General features: G+C 46.6%; 3 non-coding genes across 3 annotated transcripts; all 3 read right to left on the reverse strand.

Annotated features, from left to right (window-relative positions):
- Window positions 1–1,408: 1,408 nt before the first annotated feature.
- Window positions 1,409–1,571, reverse strand: LOC135015670 (U1 spliceosomal RNA). Its single transcript, XR_010213882.1, has one exon. It is a non-coding gene; the product is annotated as a U1 spliceosomal RNA (small nuclear RNA).
- Window positions 1,572–1,723: 152 nt separating this feature from the next.
- Window positions 1,724–1,887, reverse strand: LOC135015621 (U1 spliceosomal RNA). The gene has a single exon (XR_010213839.1). It is a non-coding gene; the product is annotated as a U1 spliceosomal RNA (small nuclear RNA).
- A 671-nt stretch (window positions 1,888–2,558) lies between these two features.
- On the reverse strand, window positions 2,559–2,721 carry LOC135015679 (U1 spliceosomal RNA). The gene has a single exon (XR_010213890.1). It is a non-coding gene; the product is annotated as a U1 spliceosomal RNA (small nuclear RNA).
- Window positions 2,722–21,322: the final 18,601 nt, after the last annotated feature.

A 21,322-nucleotide genomic window follows, 5' to 3' on the forward strand; every position in this document is an offset into this window, starting at 1 on the left:
TTGGTACTTTCCCATGATGAGTGAGTCCTTCAGGATCTCTTGCACTTACATGTGCAGCAGAGTACTGCAATGGAAGCATGCTGGGCCCATAACCCAGAGGTAGGCAGATTGAAACTATCCTTTGCTATATGCATTTTTTTTGTTAATTAAAGTAATCCAAAACTGGGATTGATATTTTGGCTCTTTTATTTTTACTTAAAGTACAATAACTTTTACCATTTTAATTTGTTTTGATAGTATATTGACAGTATTGTTTTCTTTCAAAAATCCACTTAATTTTCTTTACCCTATTATTAAAATGGTAATTGACAAAAACAAACTACATTGTCACCAGAAGAGCAATACAAAATGTACAAGTGATATATTAAAATCATCTTTCCAGCTTGAATTTCAATGATGCATTGGGGCAACGATTTTGTGAGAAACATCTTCACCCTTAAATAAAGATTTTCTTAATTCCTTACCTGTGTGCTAATTAGATATCACCTTGTTTTCACATTAAACAGACTTCCACATGAGAAAGCAGCAAGGATGCAGTGGCGTTAATGTTTCCTGGTGTCAACCTGTATTATTTCAGTAGATATTGAAATGACGATGCATCTTGCTGCCTTTCCAATGAAGCAAGTTTAATTTAGTAATAGGTGAAAAACCATCCCTACAAAGGTGTTAATCAGATACTTGGCTTTGTGGACACTTTTCAGAGAACAAATTTGTTAGCATAAAAATAAAGCCAGAAAATGAAGAGCTGTTTAATCACTCAATTGGATTTTTTTGCCAGCATATTTCTTTTTCTCTGCAACCCACTGCTAAATTGTGCTTCCCAGCTGTTTTTTTTATAAAATCACTTAATCAAATCTAACTCTGATTACATCAGAGAAGGCCAGGTACCCTACACCACAAGAGGGGGTTTGAAATTTTGACTTGTCTACTTAAAGATCACCAAAATCTGATAACAAGGTAAATTACGTCCCTGGGTGGGATTGAACCACCAACCTTTTGGATAATAACCGAACACGCTAACTGATTGCGCCACAGAGACACTTTGCAAACGTACATTCTGACAAACGCTAATAAGCATTCATCTAGAACGTTTCCTAGAAAAACTTTAAAAAGTCAATAATCTGGAGAGTTTTTGTAAGATGTTTCTTCCATCAATCAACGAAGAACATTCAAGCTGATTTCTTGCAGCAGCTGGGCACTGTAACAGCTCCAGAGCTGCTCTGTAAGGCAACTAAAAGGGTGTGGGCCCTGCAGCACTACCTGTAGTTCGCATTGTGCGTTGGAAGGCACAAAGTAAGCAGACGGGAGAAGTCAGGATAGTGCGCAAGGGCATAGAAGGGAGCGGCTCAAAAAAAGAGAAGTGGAAACAGACAGCAAACTAGGCTGGAGAGAGACCTGAGACAAAGAGATCTGAATTATACGAGAGCCGACCAGGGGAAACACAAATTATGCAGTCGAGTTTCCCACATTTGGGGAAATCGCTGGAGCAGCACACACAGAGTGCAATGGGTGAGCCTTGCCCTGGGAGAAGCACCTTCATGATCATAGTATCTCACCTGGCAGGTAAGTAGGAGTTGGGCTTGAGCTGGGGAGGGTCGCTGCTCGGGCACCCCCCTGTCAAGTGAAGGAGATCCAACTGAGGCAGCACAAGGGAACTCTCGAAAGAAGAACAAGGCTAGAGGAAGATCTGAGACAAATAAATCTGACTTTTACCAGAGCTGACCAGAGGAAAGCACAAACACAGTCCCCCACTACCACAAATAATGCAGTCGAGTTTCCCACATTTGGGGAAATCATAGGAGTCAGCATACCCAGAATGCAATGAATGAACCTCACCCTGGGAGAACAATCTTCATGACCATGGTATCTCCTATGCAAAATAAGTATGATTTGGGATAGAGCTGGGGAGGGCCGCTGCTCAGGCACATCTCTGTCAAGTAAAGGAGATTCAACTGAGGCAGCACAAGGGAACTCTCATCTGGGGACAACAACTGCTGGGAGAACACATATTTTCAGATGAACATGGGAGGGCAGAAGGCTGCCTAATACTGAAGCACCCCCAAACAACAAACCAAATGCAACAACTAGTACAAGCATTCCTGGGGGAAGGCCTACAGCAGATGGATTTGCATATGGTGATGTCATCCAAGCAGTGGGTCAAAGTTGGCTTCAACCCTCATCTGCATATGAAAAGAGAAAAGTGGCGTGCAGGGCATGGCGGCCTTTTGCGGCGCTTGGATGACCCCTAGTTCGCATTAAACACCTCCACCCTCCTTCGGTGTGGGGCTCATGTTGGCTATGCCCCAGCCCCTGAAAAATTCAAGCTGATTTCTTGCAGCAGCTGGGCACTGTAACAGCTCCAGAGCTGCTCTGTAAGGCAAGTAAAAGGGTGTGGGCCCTGCAGCACTACCAGTAGTTCGCATTGTGCGTTGGAAGGCACAAAGTAAGCAGACGGGAGAAGTCAGGATAGTGCGCAAGGGCATAGAAGGGAGCGGCTCAAGAAAAGAGAAGTGGAAACAGACAGCAAACTAGGCTGGAGAGAGACCTGAGACAAAGAGATCTGAATTATACGAGAGCCGACCAGGGGAAACACAAATTATGCAGTCAAGTTTCCCACATTTGGGGAAATCACAGGGGCAGCACACCCAGAGTGCAATGGGTGAGCCTTGCCCTGGGAGAAGCACCTACATGATCATAGTATCTCACCTGGCAGGTAAGTAGGAGTTGGGCTAGAGCTGGGGAGGGTCGCTGCTCGGGCACCCCCCTGTCAAGTGAAGGAGATCCAACTGAGGCAGCACAAGGGAACTCTCGAAAGAAGAACAAGGCTAGAGGAAGATCTGAGACAAAGAAATCTGACTTTTACCAGAGCTGACCAGAGGAAAGCACAAACACAGTCCCCCACTACCACAAATAATGCAGTCAAGTTTCCCACAACCTCTTCTGTGTCCAGTATCACTCCCAAAAACAACAACCGCGTCATTGGGACCAACTGCGATTTTGGCAAGTTTAGGAGCCAACCATGTTGTTGAAGAACTGTCAGGGAGAGTAGATGTTTTGCACCAACTGGTCCCTGGATCTCGCCTTTATCTGGAGATCATCCAAGTACGGGATAATTGTGACTCCTTGCTTGCGAAGGAGAACCATCATTTCCGCCATCACCCTGGTGAAAATCCTCGGAGCCGTGGACAGACCAAACGGCAACGTCTGAAATTGGTAATGACAATCCTGAATTGCAAACCTCAGGTAGCTTGATGCAGTGGCTAAATGGGAACATATAAGTAGGCATCCTTTATGTCTACCAAAACCATGAAATCTCCTTTATCCCCCGGACTGGAGATCACTACCCTGAGAGATTCCATCTTGAAATTGAATTTCTTTAGGTAGAAATTAAGGGATTTCAGATTTAAGATTGGTCTGACTGAGCCGTCCGGCTTCGGGACCACGAAGAGGCTTGAATAAAAACCTTCTCCCTGCTGACTAAGGCTGATTTGAACAATCGGTGAGGGGGAACGTCTTGAAACCCCAGTTTGTACCCTTGGGACACTATTTGTAAAACCCACGAGTCCAGGTCCGAATGAATCCAGAACTGACTGAAGAGTTTTAGACGTGCCCCCCACTGGTGCGGGCTCCTGCAAGAGAGCCCCAGCGTCATGCAGTGGATTTGGCAAAAGCAGAGGACGATCTCTGCTCCTGCGATCTTGAAGAGGCTACAGACCTCTTCCCTCTTTTCCTTCCTCTACCTGCAAAGAAAGGGGAATCTTAACTTCTTGCATATCTATTGGGCCGAAATGACTGCGTCAGATAATGATGCGTCTTCATCCGTTGAGAGGGAACATAGGGCAAGAAGGATGACTTACCAGCGGGAGCTGCCGAGATCAAATTAACTAGGCCGTCGCCAAACAAGGCTTCACCTTCATAGGGAAGAGACTCCCTTTCTTCTTGGAGTCAGCATCAGCATTCCCTTGGTGAATCCACAATGCCCTCCTATCCGAGACTGCCATGAAATTGGCCCGTGAGCACTTGTGCCCGGTGTAGGATTTTTAAATATGTGTAGTTTACTGTATGCAAAGGTTTAAAACCTTTTAGGAACTGAGATCTAAGGTGTATTACATGTAGTTTAAAAAAAACAAAAAAGGTTTATTTTATGGCAGTAGTTTCCAAACTGGGGTTCTTGCACTGGTAGCATAGTTTGGTGGTCCAGGACCAATTAAAATTATTTATACTTTATTAAATTGGCAAAACCATTCCCTCACAACATAACTGAACCTGAGGATGACATGCTATAAACACAATTTACTTAATTTTATATTTTTTTCTGAATTTCTCAATAAAAAAAACTTTGGCCTAGGGGTGCCGTGAAACAAATTTTGATACTCTAGGGCAGGGGTGTCAAACCCATGGGCCGCATGCCGCCCCCAATGCATCCTTTTGTGGCCCACAGGCCGGGGTCCGACAGGGGTCCTTTTGTGGCCCGATCACCTTGCTTAGAGCGAGGGCAGGAGAGTGCAGCCAGAGTCTTTGCTTTCTATGTGCGGCACCATCTTCCCGAAGAGATCACCGGGAAGATAGTGCCCCTTCCACTGGCTACAGCACAGGTATACTGGGGTGGGGAAGCAAACTGGGGGCCCCAATGGGCCCCTCCAGCAGTCCCTCTACCAAAACACGTCTTTTGGTGGTTTTGCGGTGTTGTTATAACTACATGGTGACGATACTGTAGCACAGAGATTTTCAACCATTTACAACTCACGTCACACAGAACAAGATTTAAATATTGACAAGGCACACTGAAATATAATGGTGATGCATGGTGCAGTATCGTGTCCTAGGATGTCATGTCGCAGCTTCTCCATAGGTAACGCCTGAACAGGCCCGGTGACAGGGGGGACAAAGGGGACACTTGTTCAGGGCTCCAAGTATTAAGAACAGAAATAATGGGGCCACAGTGCCAATATTGCTTTTTAAAGTGTATCCACCAACTGCTCAATTTAAGCAGGAAAACAATTAACAGGCCAACTAAACCCTCCCCCCTCCTTTTACCCCATCACTTTGTCCAGTCCCTGTGGTCCATACTGTATTGCCATTATTATGCATGTTGCTGTGCTGGCCCTTTTCTGAATGTCCCTGCCACCGCAACCGAAGAGCTGGATAGCCCAGTATGAAAACCACCTGCCGGCCTCACTGACGGTCCGAGTCAAAGGCTCCATTTTTTTTTAAAGATCCTATATTTATGAATTAATTGCTTCCCGATTCTGCAGCAGCATCATCAGCACCATCAGTGTTACTCACAGTCACTTCACACTGACTGCTGCACAACACATCACTTAATTTCCGGGCCGCCCGCCACCTGGTGAAGAGACATGGGAGATGAAGGACCAGCAGTGCCACGTTCAGCGGAAGTATTGTGAATTAGTTACCCACACACTCCTTGTGACACCTGCTCCCCGTCTGCCCTCCCACCCGCCGCCTGCCATCCGGAACCCGCACTGACAAGTAAGTCTCAGCAGAATGTGTCTGCCGGCGGCTCCCAGTCCCCCCTAGAGGAACACTGCCAGTGGTGTGGCAGCCGCGGCAAACTAGGACTGAGAGACCGCAGCGGGAGGAAAGCACGGGTGGGCGGGAGGAGAGCATAGGCGGACATCACCACGTCACATTGCAAGGTGACACCAGTCCCCCCAGTGAGGCCGCCGACGAATGTACTCAGCATAGTATTAGCAGCAGGCAGAGGGGGGGCGGGCGCAGCGGTGGTGGGAGGTACGGAAATGAGCTACAGGCTAGGCTCCACCGATCACACACTCAGCGATCACTGTGCCACAGCAAGCGTGGCGTGCAGCGGTGCTGGACATTAGGGAGTGCCTGTGCGCACCAGGCACCCCCTGTACGCACGCCTATGCGCTACCACCCCCCATATGCCACACTACATCACTATGCTATAGCCCTCCCATATGCTGCACTTCATAGTTACACTATACCCCCCATACAACATACTACATCACCACACTACACTACTCACAATAAAATTAAAACATCCCAGTTCCTCATTCTTAATGAGCTCACGTGAGTTCTCTCCCCAACGGAGCTCCAGACCAAGTAACAATGAAGACACCAGCAGCGTGTAGGGGGCAGGCCTGGTCCACTTGTCAGGAGAGAGCAGTCACTGGAGGGTAAGAAGGGGGCGGGCCTAGTCCTACAGACGGGAGAGAGCACAGACAGGAGAGAGCAAGGTACAGGGGTAGAAGGGGACGGCTGATGTGAAGAAGGGGGCGGGGCCTATTCTTGCATCCTTTCAAAATTCGACATTTGACAAATTCGACTTTTCTGCAATGGTACAAATGCGGCAATTCAACAAAAGTATATTCAATTGAAGTTTGTAAATTCGACAACAGTGCTTTTAAACAGTAAATTCGTCATTTTCAATCCGCCACACTTTGCAGGCGGAATCTAATAAAAAAATTTAAAACATGTTTTTTTTGGGGTAATAGCATATCTATTTATATTAGAAGGGATTAGGTACTTGGTTTGTCTTTTTTGGAGGCACAAGTATTATTTATATATTTTTTAAAAGATTATTATTATTATTATTATTTTTTTTTAAATGGAATGTGAAAAACCCGGAAAAGAAAAATTGCGTGGGGTCCCCCCTCCAAAGCATAACCAGCCTCGGGCTCTTCGAGCCGGTCCTGGTTCTAAAAATCCGGGGGGAAAACGGACAGGGGATCCCCCGTATTTTTAAAACCAGCTCCAGGCTCTGCGCCTGGTGCTGGTGCAAAAAATACGGGGGACAAAAAGAGTAGGGTCCCCCATTATTTTTACACCAGCATCGGGCTCCACTAGCTGGACAGATAATGCCACAGCCGGGGGTCACTTTTATACAGTGCCCTGCGGCCGTGGCATTAAATATCCAACTAGTCACCCCTGGCCGGGGTACCCTGGGGGAGTGGGGACCCCTTCAATCAAGGGGTCCCCCCCCCAGCCACCCAAGGGCCAGGGGTGAAGCCCGAGGCTGTCCCCCCCCATCCAAGGGCTGCGGATGGGAGGCTGATAGCCTTGAGAAAATTGAAAGAATATTGTTTTTTCCAGTAGTACTACAAGTCCCAGCAAGCCTCCCCCGCAATCTGGTACTTTGAGAACCACAAGTACCAGCATGCGGGAGAAAAACGGGCCCGCTGGTACCTGTAGTTCTACTGGGGAAAAAATACCCAAATAAAAACAGGACACAGACACCGTGAAAGTATAACTGTATTTCACACCTGCCGACACACACATACTTACCTATGTTGACACGAAGCAGTCGGTCCTCTTCTCCAAGTAGAATCCACGGGTACCTGAAAATAAAAGATAATTATACTCACCTGATCCAGGTTCCAGATTAAATCCACGTACTTGGCAAAACAACAAACCGAACACCCGGAACAGACGGACTGAAAGGGGTCCCATGTTTACACATGGGACCCCTTTCCACGAATGCAGACATCCGAATCTCGCGGGAATCCGACAGCGGGATGATGACGTTCGGGCGCGCTCGGGTTAGCCGAGCAAGGCGGGAAGGTTCGAACCTGCCTCGGACCCATGTAAAATGGGTGAAGTTCGGGGGGTCCGGATTCCGACGAACCGAACCCACTCATCACTAGTATGTACGTGTGTGTCAGGTGCCGTGCGCGTACGTGCGTACGTGCATACGTACGTACGTACGTACGTACGTACGTACGTACGTACGTGTGTGTCAGGTGTCGTGCGTGTACGTGTACGTGTGTGTGTGTCAGGTGGCGCGTACCTACATGTGTGTATGTCAGGTGCTGTGCATGTGTGTACGTACACGCGTGTATGTGTCAGGTGCCGCGCGTGTACGTGTGTGTGTGTGTGCCAGGAGCCCCGCGTGTACATGCGTGAGGGTGTCAGGAGCCGCGCGTATACGTACATACGTGTAGGTTTCAGGTGCCGCGCGTATACATACGTGTGTGTGTCAGGAGCCGAGCGTGTACGTACATGTGTGTGTGTCAGGAGCAACGCGCGTGTGTGTCAGGAGCCACACGTGTGCATACGTGTGTGTGTCAGGTGCCACATATGTACGTACGTACGTGTGTGTGTGTGTGTCAGGTGCCGCGCGTGTACGTGTGTGTGTCAAGTGCCGCGTGTGTACGTACGTATGTGTGTGCCTGGAGCCGCGCGTGTACATACATGTGTGTGTGTGTGTGTCTCAGGTGCTGTACGTGTATGTGTGTGTCTCAGGTGCTGCACGTGTATATGTGTGTATTTCAGGTGCTGCATTTGTATGCGTCAGCTGCCACGTGGGTGTCAGGTGTTGAGCGTGTATGTGTTTGTGTCAGCTGTCGCATCTGTATGTGTGTGACTGTCAGGTGCTGCGCGTGTATGTGTGTGTCAGGTGCTGTTCATGTATGTGGGAGTGGCAGGTGCTGCATGTGTATATATGTGTGAGTGGCAGGTGCTGCGTGTGTATACGAGTGTGTGTGAGGTGCTGCGAGTGTATGTGTGTGTTAGGTGCTCTGAGTGTATATGATTGTGTGTCAGGTGCTGTGCGTGTGTGCGTTAAATGCCACATGTATATATGTGTGTCAGGGTGCTGCGTGTGTGTGTGTGTGTGTGTGTCAGGTGCTGCATGTTTGTATGTGTGTGTGTGTGTGTGTGTGTGTCAGGTGCTGCATGTCTGTGTGTGTGTGTGTGTCAGGTGCTGCATGTCTGTATATGTGTGTGGGTGTCTCAGGTGATGCATGTCTGTATATGTGTGTGGGTGTGTCCCAGATGATGCATGTCTGTGTGTGTGGGTGTGTCAGGTGATGCATGTGTGTGTGTGTGTGTGTGTGTGTGTGTGGGTGTGTCAGGTGCTGCATGTCTGTGTGTGTGTGTGGGTGTGTGTGTCTGTCAGGTGCTGCATGTGTGTGTCAGGTGCTGCATGTCTGCGTGTGTGTGTGTCAGGCGCTGTATGTCTGCGTGTGTGTGTCAGGCGCTGCATATCTGTGTCAGGTGCTGTGTGTGTGTGTGTGTGCGTGTCTGTCAGGTGCTGCGTGTCTGCGTGTTTGTCAGGTGCTGCGTGTCTGCGTGTGTGTCAGGCGCTGCGTGTCTGCGTGTGTGTCAGGCGCTGCGTGTCTGCGTGTGTGTCAGGCGCTGCGTGTCTGCGTGTGTGTCAGGCGCTGCATGTCTGCGTGTGTGTCAGGCGCTGCGTGTCTGTCAGGCGCTGCGTGTCTGCGTGTGTGTCAGGCGCTGCGTGTGTGTCAGGCGCTGCGTGTGTGTCAGGCGCTGCGTGTGTGTCAGGCGCTGCGTGTGTGTCAGGCGCTGCGTGTCTGCGTGTGTGTCAGGCGCTGCGTGTCTGCGTGTGTGTCAGGCGCTGCGTGTGTGTCAGGCTCTGCGTGTGTGTCAGGCGCTGCGTGTGTGTCAGGCGCTGCGTGTGTGTCAGGCGCTGCGTGTCTGCGTGTGTGTCAGGCGCTGCGTGTCTGCGTGTGTGTCAGGCGCTGCGTGTCTGCGTGTGTGTCAGGCGCTGCGTGTCTGCGTGTTTGTGTGTCAGGTGCTGCGTGTGTGTGTGTCAGATGCTGCGTGTGTGTGTGTGTCAGATGCTGCGTGTGTGCGTGTGTGTCAGGTGCTGCGCGTGAGTATGTCAGGTGCTGCGTGTGTCAGGAGCATGTGAGTGTTAGGTGCGTGTGTGTGTCAGGCGCTGCGTGTGTCAGGCGCTGCGTGTGTCAGGCGCTGCCTGTGCGTGTGCGTGTGTGTCAGGCGCTGCCTGTGCGTCAGGCGCTGCGTGTCTGTGTGTGTCAGGCGCTGCGTGTCTGTGTGTGTCAGGCGCTGCGTGTCTGTGTGTGTCAGGCGCTGCGTGTGTGTCAGGCGCTGCCTGTGCGTGTGTGCCAGGCGCTGCCTGTGTGTGTGTGCCAGGCGCTGCCTGTGCGTGTGTGTCAGGCGCCGCGTGTCTGTCAGGCGCCGCGTGTCTGTCAGGCGCCGCGTGTGCGTCAGGCGCCGCATGTCTATGTGCGTCAGGCGCCGCGTGTGAGTGTGTGCGTGTGTGTCAGGTCCGTGTGAGTGTCAGGTGCTGCGTCTGTGTGTGCGTGTGTCAGGTGCTGCGTGTGTGTCAGGTGCTGCGTGTGAGTGTGTGTGCGCGTGTGTCAGGTCCGTGTGAGTGTCAGGTGCTGTGTGTGTGTGTGTGTCAGGTGCTGTGTGTGTGCGTGTGTGTCAGGTGCTGTGTGTGTGTGTGTGTGTGTGTGTCAGGTGCTGTGTGTGTGCGTGTGTGTCAGGCGCTGCATATGCGTATGCGTGTCAGGCGTTGCATGTCAGTGTGTCTCAGGCGCTGCGTGTCTGGGGGGGGTGGCCGGACACACAGCAGAGAGGGGGGGGGGGGTGGCTGGACACACAGCAGAGAGGGGAGGGTGACCGGACACACGGCAGGGAGGGGAGGGGGGAGGGGGGTGGCCGAACACGGCGGGAAGAGGGGGGAGTTGCCGAACACACAGCAGGGGAGGGGAGGGGATGGTGGCCAGACAAACAGCAGGGGAGGGGAGGGGGGGGGAGGGTAGGCCGGACACACAGCAGGGAGGGGGGGTAGGCAGGACACACAGCAGGGGAGGGGAGGGTGGCCGGACAAACAGCAGGGAGGGGGGGGGGTAGACCGGACACACAGCAGGGGAGGGGGGGTGGCTGGACACACAGCAGGTGAGGGGGGGGCTGGACACACAGCAGGTGAGGGGGGGGCTGGACACACAGCAGGTGAGGGGGGGGGGCTGGACACACAGCAGGTGAGGGGGGGGCTGGACACACAGCAGGTGAGGGGGGGGGGGCTGGACACACAGCAGGTGAGGGGGGGGCTGGACACACAGCAGGTGAGGGGGGGGGGCTGGACACACAGCAGGTGAGGGGGGGGGCTGGACACGCAGCAGGTGAGGGGGGGGGCTGGACACGCAGCAGGTGAGGGGGGGGGGGGCTGGACAAGCAGCAGGGGAGGGGGGGGGTAGGCCGGACACACAGCAGGGAAGGGGAGGGTGGCCGGACACACAGCAGGGGAGGGGAGGGTGGCCGGACACACAGCAGGGGAGGGGAGGGTGGCCGGACACACAGCAGGGGAGGGGAGGGTGGCCGGACACACAGCAGGGAGGGGGGGGGGGTAGGCCGGACACACAGCAGGGGAGGAGGGGGGGGCTGGACACACAGCAGGTGAGGGGGGGGGCTGGACACACAGCAGGTGAGGGGGGGGGTAGGCCGGACACACAGCAGGGAGGGGGGGGGTAGGCCGCCGGACACACAGCAGGGGAGGGGAGGGAGGCCGGACAAACAGCAGGGAGGGGGGGTAGGCCGGACACACAGCAGGTGAGGGGGGGGTGGCTGGACACACAGCAGGTGGGGGGGGGTCTGGACACACAGCAGGGAAGGGGGGGTAGGCCGGACAAACAGCAGGGAGGGGGGGGAGGGCGGACACACAGCAGGGGGGGGGGCTGGACACACAGCAGGGGGGGGTAGGCCGGACACACAGCAGGTGATGGGGGGGTGGCTGGACACACAGCAGGGAGGGGGGGGGGGGTAGGCCGGACACACAGCAGGTGAGGGGGGCTGGACACACAGCAGGTGAGGGGGGGGGGCTGGACACACAGCAGGTGAGGGGGGGTAGGTCGGACACACAGCAGGTGAGGGGGGGGGGTGGCTGGACACACAGCAGGGAGGGAAGGGGGTAGGGGGGTGGCCTTATTATAATAACCGTGTGGGGGGGAGGAGTCTGCGGCGGTGGGTGAATGAGATGTGGGGGCAGGCTGCTAAGGGTGCAGGGGAGGAGGGGAAGGGAGCCGGATGGATCTGAATGTGAGCCGCACGTAAGGGACCATACTGATCCTCCCCACCTCAGCCCGCTGGTGCTGCTGCTGCTGCCTGACTTCTTCCGTGCAGCACAGCTGTCTTCTCCGGCTGCCGCTCCCGCACCCGCTTCAGGTGTGGGGGTACCACACCGCTCAGTAGGCAAGCGCTGCACCGGATGTCTCTTCTGGATGTCCTCTGACTTTCTCCTGCGGCGCAACTCCAGCTATTCCTCCCGCTGCGGCTCCCACTTCGGGTAAGGGGACCATATTGCTCAGTAGTGAGCACTTTCGGTAAGCCTGCGGCTGCTATGCCGCTACCCCTCTCCTCCACAGTCCTAATGGGTCGCTGCAGTCTGTAAGGGACCGCAGGTGCACACACCCAGGAACCACTGGCTCTCCTCCCGCCGCCAGCAGCTGCTTTTATAACCTCAGCCTGCACGAGACCCCTTCCCTCACTCACTCTCGCTCGCTCTCCTGGCGGCCACTGCGCAGCCGCAACAAATTGAAAAGCCCTATCTCTATAATGGGGCATATTTCTCTTAATTAAAAAAAAACCCTATAACTTTCTGAAAAACCACAACCCCAAAAGGCACTACACTGGGGCATACTCTATCTAGTAAAACAAACCCCAAGTCTTAATTCGTCCTCTATCCGGAGTTATGCCTTCCCAAAAAATATCTAATTCACTCTATAGGAAAACGGTGTCAAAAAGCCACAAAGGAAGTCACAGAAAAAAACTGACAGTTGGAACTTTAGGTTACTCCCAATTCCTCATTTTTTATTATTTTGCCCTGAAATTAGGCATGCAGCACCGGGTGACGATTCTACACGCCCATGCCAAATTTCAGCTCAGTACGTCCAATCAGTTTTGAGGTGTAGCCCCTCAAACACCATGCCCCCATCTCAGAAGTTCCCTATGGGAGAATTCCGTTTGTTCGATTCAGCCTTAATATAAGGGCACGACCGTGCCCTTATAATATGTATCTCTCTATCTATCTATCTATCTATCTATCTATCTATCGTATGTGTGTGTATATATGCATCTATACATACATGCGCTAACACCTGGACATACACTGATGTACCCACACCTAATATCCATACATACACGCCCTGACACCTGGACATACACCAACATTCCCACACCTGCATCTATACATACACATGCTGACACCTGGACATACACCAACATACAAGCACCTGCATCTATATATACACGCGCTGACAAATGGACATACACCGACGTACCCACACTTGCATCTATACATACATGCACTGACATCTGGACATACAAGCACCTGCATCTATACATACACGCGCTGACACCTGAACCTACACTGACCTTCCCACACCTGCATCTATACATACACATTCTGACACCTGGACATACACAGACGTACCCACACCTGCATCTATACATACACGCGTTGACACCTGGACGTACACTGACGTACACACACCTACATCTATATATGCATGGATGCAAATGTGGGTACGTCTGTATACGTCCAGGTGTTAGCATGTGTATGTATAGATGTTAGGTGTGGGTACATCAGTGTATGTCCAGGTGTCAGCACATGTATGTATAGATTCACATGTGGGTAAGCCGGTGTACGTCCACGTGTCAGCATGTGTAGGTATAGATGCAGGTGTGGGTACGTTGGTGTACGTTTAGGGGTCAGCGTGTTAATGTATAGATGTTGGTGTGTGTATGTCAGTGTACGTACAGATATAGGTGTGTGTGTGTGTGTATGTATGTATGTATGTATGTATGTATGTGTGTGTGTATGTATGTATGTATGTATGTATATGTATAGAGGAAGAGGTGTGATACATACATATAACACATACATGATAGATAGATACATACATATATCACACACACGATAGATAGATAGATAAGATAGATAGATAGAACACATACATACAAGATAGATACATACATACATACATGATAGATACATATATATACACACACATACGATAGATAGATACATACATATATATATATATTAAAAAATGAAGTATAAAAAAGCGCCTGGTAGTGTTGGGTGACTCACTCCTCGTGAAAAAGATTTGTGATAATAAAACAGATAAATTATAATAAACTTAGCTGCGGGTATTTCTGGTAGATGACTCTTATAGACAGCACATGTAAAGGAGAGATAAAATAAACATAGTGTGTACTGTTTTCAAATTTCCACAGATGTTTTTCAGAATAAACAATTTATAGGAACTGTGCAGGTTCCAATTTTTAAAAGGAGAAACTATGTTTAGTTAAAAAACAATAGTTTAATGAACACACTCCTGCCAGAACATGCAGGGTCACATATATAAATAAAACAGTACACAAAATAAAAAGGACATATATAGCAGCTGATTCAAAAATAGAAAGTGCAGGTATTAATCGTACAATATAAAAGAATATAATAGGCTTATCTGTCCACAGGTATGGGTATTGGATTAAAATTCATCCATGAATGCAGGTATCAAACGTACAGAAAGTAAGATAAAAACATGGCTTATCTGTCCACGGATAGGAAGTCAGAAAGGGGTGGGCATCCAGTCCCTGTCCCAACGCGTTTCGTCCCTGAAATGAGGACTTCTTCAAGGGGATGACATGTTATGGGAGTCCTGGGGTTTTTATCCTAAGGAATGGGGTCACATGTGAGGAAGTGATCTCACTTCCTGTGAGTTCCTCCAGGGTTTTTTTTAGTGGAGTAAAATGATTCAAAACCTAATCTACTTTTATAGTCCTGGAGATGGCGAGGATATCTTAGTTAGAGCATAATGAGTTTGTTATAGATATAACAAATGTTTTTAGACTGGAGTTTAACCGAGTGTGGAACGCAAATACGTCACTTCCGGTTCGCGCTGTGGAACGCATCGCGTCACTTCCGTTATCGGTGATGCTCAGTTCAGTTCATAGTATGCTGGGGAGACGGCGCAATGATTAGGTAAAGATGCCAAACAAGTTCATTGTCAGTTCATTGTTCAGTAATCTGGTTTTCAAATATCGGTTGTAACGCGACGTCACTTCCGGCCTGATAAGCAGAAAACGGATATTTCATTTCCGCCGACGTCACATTCCTGTTGTTGGAACGCACGGCCATCTTTGATGGATGGATTTCATCTGTAAATGTTGGAACGCAAATATTCAATAGACGCTTAAATATATATATATATAAAATATTTATGAAATATTCATTTGGTGAGGAATAATCCTTATTAATAGTTCATTTAAAAATAGTGATAATAAATTAATTAATATGGAATAATTGTTGATTTAAAATTAGTGGTAATAAAGTGCCATATAAGTGATAAAGGAAAAATAGCCGGGGGGAGGGGGGGGGAGGGGGGTTGGGAAAATTGGGGGAAGTGGCTAGAAGGTTGAGGATGAATTTAAAGAAAAGGAGCAATTTCGAATCCCTCGTTAAATCCTTGGGGTGACATAGTATTCAGCTCGAAGATCCAAAACATCTCTCTTTGTGACAATTTATTCAAGATGTCTCCGCCCCTTTCACCCAAGGTCACATTTTCAATACCTTTAAAGGTGAGGTTATCGGGTTGGAGTTGTGCATTTCTTCAAATGTCTATAAATCACGTGCGTTGAAACTTTATTTTTTATGTTTCTTACATGTTCTTGGATGCGTATTTTCAAACATCTTTTAGTTTTTCCGACATATCTCTGACCGCACGTGCATTCCAATAAATAGATCACCATAGTGGAATTGCAATTGATGAAACGATTTAATAGTATATTCTTTTGTGTTGGTCACTGTTGAAGAAAGTTTTTCTGTTTCTGTGGACTAATTTGCAGATTATGCATTTGCCGCATTTGTAACTTTCCATGGCATTTCAATGTCGACACTGGTTTTGTTGTTTTCAGAAGACTTGGTGCTAGAATTTCCTTCAAGTTAGTAGTTTTCCTATATACAATATGTGGTTGAGAGGGAAGAATGTCTTTGAGGATAGGATCCATCATAAGGATGTTCCAATGTTTGCTCAATGATTGTTTAATGGCTGTTTCATGACAACTGTATGTTGTGACAAAAGGGATGGATGGCCGTTGAAGCACCTGATTATTTTTAGTTTGAGAATTCTGTATTGAATTTTTCTTAGTTTTTTCCAGGGCTTTTGAGATGATTTCTTCTGGATATTCCCTTTCAGCAAATCTCTTGGCATACAGCTGTAGTTGGTGGTCCTCATCTTCCCTCTGGCTGCAGTTTCTTTTAATCCGATAAAATTGTGAATATGGAATGTTTTGTTTCCAATTTTTTTGGTGACAGCTTTTGAAGTGTAGGTAGCTATTCGTGTCAACCTTTTTTATGAAGTTACACGTGATGATTTTAGTTTCTTTTGATGATAATATTAGATCCAGGAATTCGATTTTCTCTTTGTTATGCTTTTCTGTAAATTTCAGATTAAATTGGTTAGCTGATATCTTCTGAAAAAAGTCCAGGAATGAGGAGTCTGTTCCTTCCCAGATGATCAGTATATCATCGATATACCTTTTGTAGATCACCAACTGGTCGACAAATGCATTTTTCGTGAAGATGTTCTCTTCTTCCCAGCTGCCCATTAAAAGGTTGGCAAAGCTGGGGGCAAAAATAGTCCCCATGGCTGTTCCACGTGTTTGTAGGTAAAAGGACTCTTTGAATTTAAAATAATTGTGACTCAGAATAAATCTGATAAAATCACAAATAGCTTTTTTGTGTGTCGTACTTAAACTAGTATCCCTGTCCAGGAATTTTTTGCAAGCAGTAATTCCAGTTTCGTGTACAATACATGTGTACAGACTTTCTACGTCAATCGTCACCCACAAGTAAGTATCTTTCCAGATGATATTTTTTGTAGTTTCCAGTACACTGTTGGTGTCCTTTAGATAGGAAGGTAATTCAATTACATATTTTTTCAAGAAGAGGTCAATGTATTCCGATAAATGTGAGGTTAGGGAGTCAATGCCCGCGATAATTGGTCTGCCCGGGGGATTTGTCATGTTTTTATGTATCTTGGGAAGATAATAAAAAATTGGAATAATTGGGGATGTTATCATCAAAAACTGGTACTCTTCTTTTTCCAGGACAGAGCAATGTAGATAATGTATCAACAAGATTCTCAAATCCTCAGTGTACTGTTGTGTGGGGTCTTGAAGTAATTGTTTATAGGAGTTGATGTCACTTAGAAGACGAATAGCTTCTTTCTCATACGCTGATCTGCCGGTTATTCCCTAGACCTTCCTTGCCATGTTAAAACACAGAGGCCTTGACAAAAGAAACAATCTGTGTCAAAAAATCTTTAATGAAGATAATCCTACAGCCCAACAGCCGGGCAAACAAACAGATGACATAGACGAACTATTTTGGGAAACAGAGAGATTATTGACCAAAGAAATTAAAAGCTGGTGGGAAATAAAGAGGACTAGAACACTATATCGCAGCTAATAGAGTTCCAAGGGGTCTCCGGATACAAAAAAACCCCACTTTTGGGATTGAAGACCAGGAATTCATATCCAGTTGGGATAAAATCTTACACGAGTGTTCAACTAATTTAATGAAATTGATTATTTCTGAAAAATCCAAGACTCTCCAGAAATTGGAAGAGGAATTATTACTTAAAGAAACACTCTTGTTACCCCACAAAGATAAAGAAATTTTTAAGGCTAATGATCTGACCCTCACTAAGAAACTCGAAAAAATCGAAGAAGAAGTCATAAAAGGGAAGGAGAAAAAATTCCAACGAGATAAACAGGATTATCTCAACAATAGAATTAAGAATTGGAGTAGATTCACCACTAATAGAACGGAAAAAAATCCGATTTACCAAGACCTGAGACAGCGAGGCTGGAAAATCACACCACGCCAACCAAGATTAAGACAAAATCTGGGAATACAGAGAACTTATACACCACAACATAAGAAACTCAATATGGCCAACAGATTCACTGCCCTTCAGCGACAAGAGTCAAACAGTGACTCGGATTTTTTATCCCCCGATCCACACACCACCAACCTAGAGTCACAGAAGAAAACATTCTTTCGAGAACGGTTCAAGAAACCCTCACCAATAAAAAGGACCTTCGTAGAAGAAGAGGCACCCGAGGCAGCGGGCGGACAAAACGCGAAAAGAAAATACCAACAGAATTAGAAAATACGTCCAATGGAATTTTTAACCTCTCGCAACACAAACTTAATGAATCTGAAAAATCATTATTGAGTAAAGGACTGAAATTCGCACCATCAAGCCAGATGAACAAGTTCAATACTTTTATAGACCTTAATAAATTTACTAGAAACCTCACACTGAAAAGACACTTTGCCAAAAAGGAAAACGACAAAAATCCTATCCCTGAATCAAAATCAGGCTTAAAAAGAAAATCAAAATATTATCCGCTAGAATCCAAAGGACACCATATTGCCATATTCCAAGATCTAGTGAAGAAAGACTTATGTGAGCAAGACCTTCCACCTATAAAACAGAACAATTTGAAGAATCATGAGAAGCAAGCCCTGAAAAACCTGAAGACAAATCCTGAAATTGTGATCAAGCAGGCCGATAAAGGAGGAGGAGTGGTCATTTTAGACAGATCAGCGTATGAGAAAGAAGCTATTCGTCTTCTAAGTGACATCAACTCCTATAAACAATTACTTCAAGACCCCACACAACAGTACACTGAGGATTTGAGAATCTTGTTGATACATTATCTACATTGCTCTGTCCTGGAAAAAGAAGAGTACCAGTTTTTGATGATAACATCCCCAATTATTCCAATTTTTTATTATCTTCCCAAGATACATAAAAACATGACAAATCCCCCGGGCAGACCAATTATCGCGGGCATTGACTCCCTAACCTCACATTTATCGGAATACATTGACCTCTTCTTGAAAAAATATGTAATTGAATTACCTTCCTATCTAAAGGACACCAACAGTGTACTGGAAACTACAAAAAATATCATCTGGAAAGATACTTACTTGTGGGTGACGATTGACGTAGAAAGTCTGTACACATGTATTGTACACGAAACTGGAATTACTGCTTGCAAAAAATTCCTGGACAGGGATACTAGTTTAAGTACGACACACAAAAAAGCTATTTGTGATTTTATCAGATTTATTCTGAGTCACAATTATTTTAAATTCAAAGAGTCCTTTTACCTACAAACACGTGGAACAGCCATGGGGACTATTTTTGCCCCCAGCTTTGCCAACCTTTTAATGGGCAGCTGGGAAGAAGAGAACATCTTCACGAAAAATGCATTTGTCGACCAGTTGGTGATCTACAAAAGGTATATCGATGATATACTGATCATCTGGGAAGGAACAGACTCCTCATTCCTGGACTTTTTTCAGAAGATATCAGCTAACCAATTTAATCTGAAATTTACAGAAAAGCATAACAAAGAGAAAATCGAATTCCTGGATCTAATATTATCATCAAAAGAAACTAAAATCATCACGTGTAACTTCATAAAAAAGGTTGACACGAATAGCTACCTACACTTCAAAAGCTGTCACCAAAAAAATTGGAAACAAAACATTCCATATTCACAATTTTATCGGATTAAAAGAAACTGCAGCCAGAGGGAAGATGAGGACCACCAACTACAGCTGTATGCCAAGAGATTTGCTGAAAGGGAATATCCAGAAGAAATCATCTCAAAAGCCCTGGAAAAAACTAAGAAAAATTCAATACAGAATTCTCAAACTAAAAATAATCAGGTGCTTCAACGGCCATCCATCCCTTTTGTCACAACATACAGTTGTCATGAAACAGCCATTAAACAATCATTGAGCAAACATTGGAACATCCTTATGATGGATCCTATCCTCAAAGACATTCTTCCCTCTCAACCACATATTGTATATAGGAAAACTACTAACTTGAAGGAAATTCTAGCACCAAGTCTTCTGAAAACAACAAAACCAGTGTCGACATTGAAATGCCATGGAAGTTACAAATGCGGCAAATGCATAATCTGCAAATTAGTCCACAGAAACAGAAAAACTTTCTTCAACAGTGACAACACAAAAGAATATACTATTAAATCGTTCATCAATTGCAATTCCACTATGGTGATCTATTTATTGGAATGCACGTGCGGTCAGAGATATGTCGGAAAAACTAAAAGATGTTTGAAAATACGCATCCAAGAACATGTAAGAAACATAAAAAATAAAGTTTCAACGCACGTGATTTATAGACATTTTGAAGAAATGCACAACTCCAACCCCGATAACCTCACCTTTAAAGGTATTGAAAATGTGACCTTGGGTGAAAGGGGCGGAGACATCTTGAATAAATTGTCACAAAGAGAGATGTTTTGGATCTTCGAGCTGAATACTATGTCACCCCAAGGATTTAACGAGGGATTCGAAATTGCTCCTTTTCTTTAAATTCATCCTCACCTTCTAGCCACTCCCCCAATTTTCCCAACCCCCCCCCCCCCCCTCCCCCCGGCTATTTTCCTTTATCACTTATATGGCACTTTATTACCACTAATTTTAAATCAACAATTATTCCATATTAATTAATTTATTATCACTATTTTTAAATGAACTATTAATAAGGATTATTCCTCACCAAATGAATATTTCATAAATATTTTATATATATATATTTAAGCGTCTATGAATATTTGCGTTCCAACATTTACAGATGAAATCCATCCATCAAAGATGGCCGTGCGTTCCAACAACAGGATGTGACGTCGGCGGAAATGAAATATCCGTTTTCTGCTTATCAGGCCGGAAGTGACGTCGCGTTACAACGATATTTGAAACCAGATTACTGAACAATGAACTGACAATGAACTTGTTTGGCATCTTTACTAATCATTGCGCCGTCTCCCCAGCATACTATGAACTGAACTGAGCATCACCGATAACGGAAGTGACGCGATGCGTTCCACAGCGCGAACCGGAAGTGACGTATTTGCGTTCCACACTCGGTTAAACTCCAGTCTAAAAACATTTGTTATATCTATAACAAACTCATTATGCTCTAACTAAGATATCCTCGCCATCTCCAGACTATAAAAGAGATTAGTTTTGAATCATTTTACTCCACTAAAAAAACCGGAGGAACTCACAGGAAGTGAGATCACTTCCTCACATGTGACCCCATTCCTTAGGATAAAAACCCCAGGACTCCCATAACATGTCATCCCCTTGAAGAAGTCCTCATTTCAGGACGAAACGCGTTGGGACAGGGACTGGATGCCCACCCCTTTCTGACTTCCTATCCGTGGACAGATAAGCCATGTTTTTATCTTACTTTCTGTACGTTTGATACCTGCATTCATGGATGAATTTTAATCCAATACCCATACCTGTGGACAGATAAGCCTATTATATTCTTTTATATTGTACGATTAATACCTGCACTTTCTATTTTTGAATCAGCTGCTATATATGTCCTTTTATTTTGTGTACTGTTTTATTTATATATGTGACCTGCATGTTCTGGCAGGAGTGTGTTCATTAAACTATTGTTTTTAACTAAACATAGTTTCTCCTTTTAAAATTGGAACCTGCACA

Source organism: Pseudophryne corroboree, unplaced genomic scaffold (assembly GCF_028390025.1).
Source record: "Pseudophryne corroboree isolate aPseCor3 unplaced genomic scaffold, aPseCor3.hap2 scaffold_297, whole genome shotgun sequence".
In the NCBI taxonomy this organism is placed as follows: domain Eukaryota; kingdom Metazoa; phylum Chordata; class Amphibia; order Anura; family Myobatrachidae; genus Pseudophryne; species Pseudophryne corroboree.